Source organism: Meleagris gallopavo, chromosome 1 (genome assembly GCF_000146605.3).
Source record: "Meleagris gallopavo isolate NT-WF06-2002-E0010 breed Aviagen turkey brand Nicholas breeding stock chromosome 1, Turkey_5.1, whole genome shotgun sequence".
Taxonomy (NCBI): Eukaryota; Metazoa; Chordata; class Aves; order Galliformes; family Phasianidae; genus Meleagris; species Meleagris gallopavo.
The window spans coordinates 51819955-51827875 of record NC_015011.2 but is presented as its reverse complement, the minus strand read 5'-3'; the positions used below and the strand labels follow the sequence as shown (position 1 = coordinate 51827875).

At 41.4% G+C, this 7921-nt stretch overlaps 1 long non-coding RNA gene across 1 annotated transcript; it reads left to right on the top strand.

The window, feature by feature from the left end:
• The first annotated feature begins 351 nt into the window (after nucleotides 1-351).
• Nucleotides 352-6950, top strand: LOC109367644. The gene is made up of 2 exons (XR_002114892.2): nucleotides 352-725; nucleotides 4000-6950. It is a non-coding gene; the product is annotated as an uncharacterized LOC109367644 (long non-coding RNA).
• Nucleotides 6951-7921: the final 971 nt, after the last annotated feature.

The window sequence follows — 7921 nt, the reverse complement described above, 5'->3', positions numbered from 1 at the left end:
GCTTATTTAAAGTTGAGCACCTCTCCTACAAGCTGAGGGAGCTGGGCTTATTCAGCCTGGAGAAGAGAGTGCTGTGGAAAGATGTCTTTGTAGCCTTCCATTATTTAAAAGAAAACTATAAAAAAGGACAGTAATCAACTTTTCACTTGGGTAGATTGTGATAGGACAAGGGGGAATGGTTTTAAGCTTAAGGAGGGAAGATTTAGATTGGATGTCAGAGGGAAGTTCTTTCCTGTGGGAGTGGTGAGGTGCTGGAACAGGCTGCCCAGAGAGGTTGTGGATGCCCCATCCCTGGAGGTGTTCAAGGCCAGGTTGGATGGGATCCTGGTCAGGCTGGTCTAGTATTAGATATGGAGATTGGTGACCCTGCATGTGGCAGGGGGGTTTGGAGCTTGATGGTCCCTTCCAACACAAACCATTCAATGATTCCTGCCACCTTTAGCTTGGAAGTTCTTCAGTGTCATTAACTTGTATTACTGCTGTTGTGCACCAGCATTGAGGAGACTGAAACTGTTGGTTGGAGACACTTGTGAAGCCTTTGCTGTTGGGTGGAATGGGACAAGCATGTTGATGTGGCTGTTCTCTTTAGCTGAGACTGGTTTTAATCAGAGCTTTAAAGTTTTGTAACTTAACAGCTTATGTTCGTGCATAACAAATGTAATTTCTTTTTTAAACAGAATCGAGCCGTTTTCAGATTTGATCCAGCAGATGAAGATAAAAGAAAGGTAAGTAAAAGAGGCTGTTGAATCCGTTTGTGCTCTACTTAGAAGTACAACAAAGGAAAATAAAAACTCCAGCAATCATCTCTGTCTCAAATGAAGTAGTAACGGAGAAGCCCATAAGTGATTTCCTGGAGTCCATGTTTGATGGAAGAAAAACAAAGATACAAAAATTTTGCCAGACATTTTTGTTTTCTCTCCTTTCAGTAGGTAGCAGTATCCCAGTATTTCCTGCCTACGTTAGGTAGTTGAGATAAAGGGATAAGTGTAGAACTGTGAAACTGTAAGGGAGACAATGCTGCAGAAGAGTGTTCCTCCAAGGGAGGCAGTCATCATCAGAACACATGCTGAGTGTGTGAGGCTGCCTAGGTGGGAAACGTTTGTTTTGTAGCTTGGAGCTGTGCGGGGGCCTAACATGTCAGCTCCCATGAGATTCATTCGTATCTTTGTGTTTAAGACTTCAGCTGCCCTTGACTGCCACCCCCTGTTATCTTTATGACATAATATATAATGATGAACCGTGAGCATTGCATGCAGCAATCCTAGCTTATGGTTCTTTATGACACAAATGACTTGTGCCCAAGAATCAACTCAAATTAAACAAAAGGCCTTCAAGTGTGTGGTTCAACACAAAAGCAGTACTGAACTACAGTATGTGCTGCTGTTGTCTCTCGTACATCAAAGTAAAACAAGAACAAATGTTGTGTAGAAGTCTTCCCCACAGTGTTCCTGTAAACAGGTTTGTTTCACAGACCTGGGAGCTCCCTGAAGGTGTCCTTTCATGCTTTCCTTTCTGTATTTTAGAGAACAGCTGTTATGGACTTAATGAGATTTGATATCTTTTTCACTGTTGGTGCGTGTCGCTGTCTTGGTTTGGATTTAGATCTGTGTTAAATGTAAAGTTATAGCGGGATTTTTATGGACAACACCTCCACTTTTGGAAGTTTCAGTCAATGTTGAATGCTATAGTTGAGCAATAGCCAGTATGACAAAACTATCAAGCCTATGTGTTTGTAAGCTGAGTGTTGTAGAGGTGGACATAAAGGTCAGTAATGTTTTATTCAGTGCCCTAAGCCTGTTGCTGTAGTTGGTTAGGGTTTCTGGCTTGATAAGAACTATTTTGAAAGCACTTGCTAGAATTTTAATTAAATTGGCTAAATTCTTGCACATTTTGGGGGCAAATTGTTCTTTCTTTGACATTAATTTAAGGCTCAACAGAGGTCATCAAGGAATATTCAAGATAGTAAATGGGCTCAACAGTTCTGTACTAAACAATGGTGGGTTTTTTGCATAAATTTGTTTCTGTACTGTTTCTTTCTTAATTAAAAGTACCTTTAACGAGGTTCATTGGTCACATAGGATTAAGGCAGCTTTTGCTTGTACATGCATGGTAATGAAAAGCTGCGTAGTTGTACTGTTGTTCTTGAATCCACCCTCATCATTCTCTAAGCAGTAGATGATAAAAAAAAAAAACAACAACCATCTGGTTCCAGCTGAAATGGAGTTAATGGGACACCAGTGGTTGGTTGCCCCATTCAGTGGGGCAGAGCCAGGGCAGGTGGCCTGAATTAGGCGGGCGATCGTTCCACACCCTGGGACATAAAGGAGAAGGATTAAAGCTGTGGTGAGTTGGCTGGGGATGTGGCTGGTGCTTGGGGGCTGCTGGAGGTTGGTTGGCAGGTAGTGAGGCACTGTGTTGCTGGTGGGCAGGCAGTTGTGTTGTTGTTGGCTGCTGGTTGGTGGGTGGTAAGTTAAGTGCACTGCAGCTATATAATCACTGCATTTCTGTTTCCATTTTCCTTTTCTGGTTTAGTAAACGGCTTCTATCTCAACCCATGAGTTCTATTTTGTTTCTAGTTCTCTCCCTCATCCCACCTGGGGGTGTGAGTGAATGGCCGTGTGGTGTTTAGCTACCTGCTGGGCTAAACCACAGCAGAGACCTTTGAAGAGATGCCACTGAAAAACTGTATGGTTCTAAAGCTTCAGAAGACATGCAGGCAATTATCAAATGTTTGGCTTTGCTCAGAGCTGACCTTTGGTAATGTGGGTGACTTTACTTTTTATCTGTGGAACGCAGATGGGATCTCGATCTGGCTCTCTTAATGTGTTTGTCTTCATTCTTCATCGCCCCTTCCACCTTATTTTGCATCGAGGAGGAGAGTGTGTCCAGGTTGAGAAAGCGGTAACAAGAGAACAACAGGAATTAAGAGATCATTAATATTAATTATTAAAATAATTGCAGCGGAGGAGAGTTTAGAGGAAGGGTCACAATCCATATTGAAGTCATGTATCAGACTTGAAGTTCAGGTATCAGGAGAATACAGACAGAAATTTATTAGATAGCAAAAGTAGCAGTACATGCTTGTTAGCAGTCTCTTTCTGTGTATTTGGTCTATTCATGTGTAAGATTAAATTTTTTAGTTATTCACTCTGGCAAGCCTAACATGTAAGTCTTTCTGGGTAGTGCAATAGTACAAGTAAAAGGTAAACAGTGGTGTAGTGCATGCTTGATTTTTTTTTTAATTTTTTTTCTTCTGCTTCATCACGCAGCTTCAGCTGGGATTTTAAGCTTTTAAGGTTGTCTGTAGTGTAGTTGTATACAATGTGGGTGTACCTGAGATTTATGCTGTTTCATAGTTGATGCTGTTAGAGAAAAAACACCCCATGCACGGTGACATGCTGTGAAATATGAAAGAGTAAGGTCAGAATTATGACTTGATTACAGAGACTGGATGGGTCAGTCAGCAAAAGTTTTGTTTGGCTGTGCAGTTGTGACGTGGCTGTTGAATCTGATGCTTTAGGCTGTACATTGGTTAAATTGGCAGCCAGTTTGTGATGCTGAGCTCCTGCAGGAAAGTAGGTTGTCCCTTTTTGAGGGCAGAACGAGGCAAGGCTGTCATGCTTGATGAGCAGATCTATCTGGACATAGCCACCGGGCACTACAAGCTTGTGTTCTACCATCTTGTACTGCTAGGAGCTGTAGCTTGTCCTGGTTGTGTTTTGTTTCATGATTGTGTCTCTGCGTTGGCCTGTGCTATGAGCTCCAGCAGGTGCATTTCTGGTAACCTGGGGAGGGGTCTCAGGCCTGGTGTGTGTGTGGTATGGCAGGCATCCTGGGTGACTGCTGCTTGGCCTCATACAAAAAGGAATGTTTCCTTAGAACCAGTTCCTCTTCATTTAAATAGTGGAGTAAATAGGATTGGTTTTGTTCTCTGGCATTTCTACCTTGACAGGCCCAAATCCTGCTTGTGGAGTAGTAGCTTTCTTGTGCTCTTTGCAGACCTACAGTGGCAAGAGAATCGCAGCGTTGTTGTGGCCTGGAAACTTCTGGCAGCACTGACTTCCTGGTTAACCAGGGCGTGCAGCTGGAAGGAGCTGAGCATCGTTTCGCTGGGTGATGGAACAGAGTTAATCTGTCCAAGGTGGTAAGCAAGGCTGGCTTTTAAATTGGCTGAAGATGCTGAATTTGAGAGGGGGAAAAAAGAAAAAGCAAGCAGCAACCAAATGTAAGAGCATTATTCATGAGCTATATTCTTACCTGAAATTACAGGGGATTTATGATTTATGTATTTCCTCTTACATTTTGTCTGCTTCACCGCTGGTATTACTTGAAGCACTCGGTTTTCGCATTACAAAAACAGAATGGAAGTGTTGATAATCAGTTTGACAATTCTTCTCCTGTTGTTATGAGAAAGCTGTCTCCAGCTTCCTGTGTTGGGTCAGCCTTGTGACATACAAATCTCAAGTCAGAATATCTCTGTGTGTTTGTAACTTATTGCTCAGGTTGAGTTCGAGCATAATAGATCTGAAACTGAAGCCTTCTATAGTGGACAAAAATTTCCATAACAGCCTCCTCACACTGCTGAATCTTTTAAAGGTGTCAGAATCGATGATGCTAAATCCACAAATGTGTTGTGGGACTCTCCCTGCTGCTTAAATTAACAGTGTTGAGAGATTCCTTAAGGCTGTGGGCTGTACTGCATTTGAACTTTGGAAGGATGGAAGCAGTAAAGTATGTTGATGTAGCAAGATGCTGTAATACGTAATATAAAAACACAACCTTGTTGATAGACAGTGCTGTTGGCACTGTGACACTTCTGGGAGGTCTGAAGGATCCTGCAGGCACAAAGACATGGAGCTGCTTTGCTCCCAATAACTTCAGTGCAAGCTTTTAAGGTCTGCTGGTGAGAGTCCTATAAAAATATTAAGCTTAGGCTCTCCTGTGGGTGTGCTGTGGTATCCCAGTATTAATTGTTGTTCTGACTTCTCTGAAATCCCTTAAGGGAGCACCAGTCTGTAAGGGAGAAGTTACAGAGTATCCTTTATTAGTGATAAGGATTTGTTCCAATTCCTTCTGGTCCTGCCCTGTCCCACTCAGCATTCTTCTCTTTTTGACTTGTCTTACATTTTATGTTAAGCCAGTGAAACTCATCTCTCCTTTAAAACCCTTCTTTAACCACTGGATTACAGAGGCTGAACAGGTCTTTCCCTCTCCCTTTTCAAGAGGGAGAAAAGCAGGAATGTATGAGTGCATCTTTGTCAAATTTCACCTCACCTCTCTGTGACGGATGGAAGGAACACACCTGGTTTGGTTCTTGACAGCACCATTTACAGTGTACACTCCTGACCTTACTTACAGAGTGCCACCCCGCCTGGGCTCAAGTGCTCAGACCTGCAGCTTGAACCTCTGCCAAAGAGGTCAACCTCCTGCTGTCAGCACAGGCTGAATGATGAGATTTCAAAGCAAAGCTGACTGAATCCCCAAGGAGTGTCAGTGTACACTCTCCCCCACAGGAGTCTTATTGGCAAAGGCCAGGCAAAAATTGGGTATGGCCTTCTCAGAGAAGGTTAGCTAGATCTCTCTTTATTCAATATATTTGGATTTAAGCATTAGATGATATTGTCCTGGCTTCCTGAGAAAATGAAACATGGAACCATTTCAAATACACTTAAGCTTACTTTCTTAATGCCTTGGATGACTGACTGGGAAACATAATGGCAAAATAAAATGATTAACTTTAATGCTGCTTCTCTTAGCAGAAATGATCAGCCAACGTCTTACTAAGCAGTTCCTTGTTATGCCTCTCTGATCCTGAAATCTTAGCTCTGATTTGCCAAAAGCATCATTTCTCTACAATGCTTTTTTTTTGTAGTCTAGTGAAAATTTAACAAACAAACAAAAAAAACAGAAAACAATTTTGTGTTACGCGAGAAGCACTTTTGTTTTAAAGGAAGCTGAATAACGAGGAGAGCTACACAGACCTACAGCTGTGAAAACTCACATCCAGTTTGTCATAGCTTTTGCTAATGTTTTTTATCTGCATGTGTAGATGCTGCTGTGAACTTTCATGCTCATAGCAATGTAGAAAATAAGTCTGAGGAACAGATAGCAGTATACAAATGAGGTTAGCAATAGCAGAGCTGTGTGACCAGTTGAGTAGATGCATTTGCTTGGGAACATCTTTGTCACCAGATAGCTGCAGAAGTAGGCTGAGTTATGTGCTTCTATCGAGAGAGAATTAAACTGAGATTTGAAAATGATGAAAACCATGTTTCAGAAGATGAAGGTGAGCTAGAATGATTCCAGTCTGTGCAGGAGAAGGAAAGCGTGACTTGATGGCACATGCCATTTATTTAGGAAAATGGGAACATCGTGTGCTCTGACCTCATAATCTTTGTTAAAGCCAAAGACATTGCAGCTTCTGGTTCACCAGTGCTGAGACAGTAAGCATACACTCACTACAATGTCTGTGACTTTTATTTCTCAGCTCTCAAAGAAGGATGACGAGGACTAATTCCATTCTGTGTCCAGTTCTTAAAAAACTAATGTTTTGTTTTTAAGCTCAACCTCAAAAGTATGGTTAAAAAAGAAGGAATAAAATAAGTCTGCTGTGCTCACGTTGTTCCACATGTGGTATTGCTCCTGTTCTGTCAAGATGGTTGTGTTTATACCTTGGAATACACAAAGAAGTCCTAAGAACACTTGACCTGAAAATAAGTGAAGATGTTATAAAATCAGGCACATTTCCTGTGTTCTGCTACTGTAGAACTTGAATTCTCGATGGACTCTTCTGCCAGTTCTCTTAGGAATGTGCACTGCTACTAAGGAAAGTGGAAAATGGAAAGAAGAAACATTTTTTTTTCCTTGCTTTAAATGTGAGTGATAAGCATAACTCTTGTGGTACTTACAGAATATATGGCAGACTACAAAATAAAAATGTAAAGCTCTCATTTCTTATTTTCTACATTTCTGTGGTGTTTAGCAGAGTTCTCATTCACCTCTGAGTTGCAGCTTTTATAGGTTTGAATAATCTGTGTCTAAATTAAATTTTTTATTCAATAAAGCAGTACTATTTGCTTGGATTTGGGTACTTCCAGGTTGGAAACTGTGTTGCTTTGTTTCTGCTCTAATCCAAAGGCACATGTGAGAGAAGAGAATGATTTGCTGGAGGGGAAGAAGCGAAGGAAAATAGTTTAATTTTCTCATTTATACATTATTGATGCTGAGAAGCTACAGTAAATTTGTCTGACATAGTGACATCAAAGTTCAGTGGTCTGTGAGCTGAGAAGAGTGGCCGTGGGTTGAGTGTGCTTTATAGACGTCTGCTTCAAAGACAAAGAGGAGATGAAAGAGGACGTCACATCCAGGCACCATTGGACCGAAGAGCAAAATTGTGAAGTGCTCAAATTTTCATTAGCATCTATTGTTGCCAACTGAGATTGAGCCAGGAAAATATAAGCACCCAATAAGAAGTACCTCTGCTGAACAGAGATTTCTTTAAAAAATATAATTATACTTGGCCTGTAAACAGGAATGGTGATGTTGAAGTGAAGCAATGATACTTCTTTGACCAAAGCCACATAATAGGTCTGTGGCTGAGCAAGGAAGAAAATGCAGATCTCCTGCATCTCAGGGTGTTGCTTTTTATGTAGGACCACATTACTTCTTAACATAAAGCGTTTATGCTGTCGGGAGAAAGGAGCAGAATGGATGAATACCTTGCTTGTCAAGGCAGGGTGACAAATGGCTGTTTCTGGGCTTTGTGCTTCAACGCACAGTAAAATTCTAAAATGTGTGAATATTACTTATGCTGCAGCATGGATGAAAGGAGCTCTATGTATTGCTCTTTCTTCACTTTACCATTAGCCCAAAAGCTGAGAACTCTTGAGTTTTAGAGAAGTGAATGTCTTTTATAACTGTA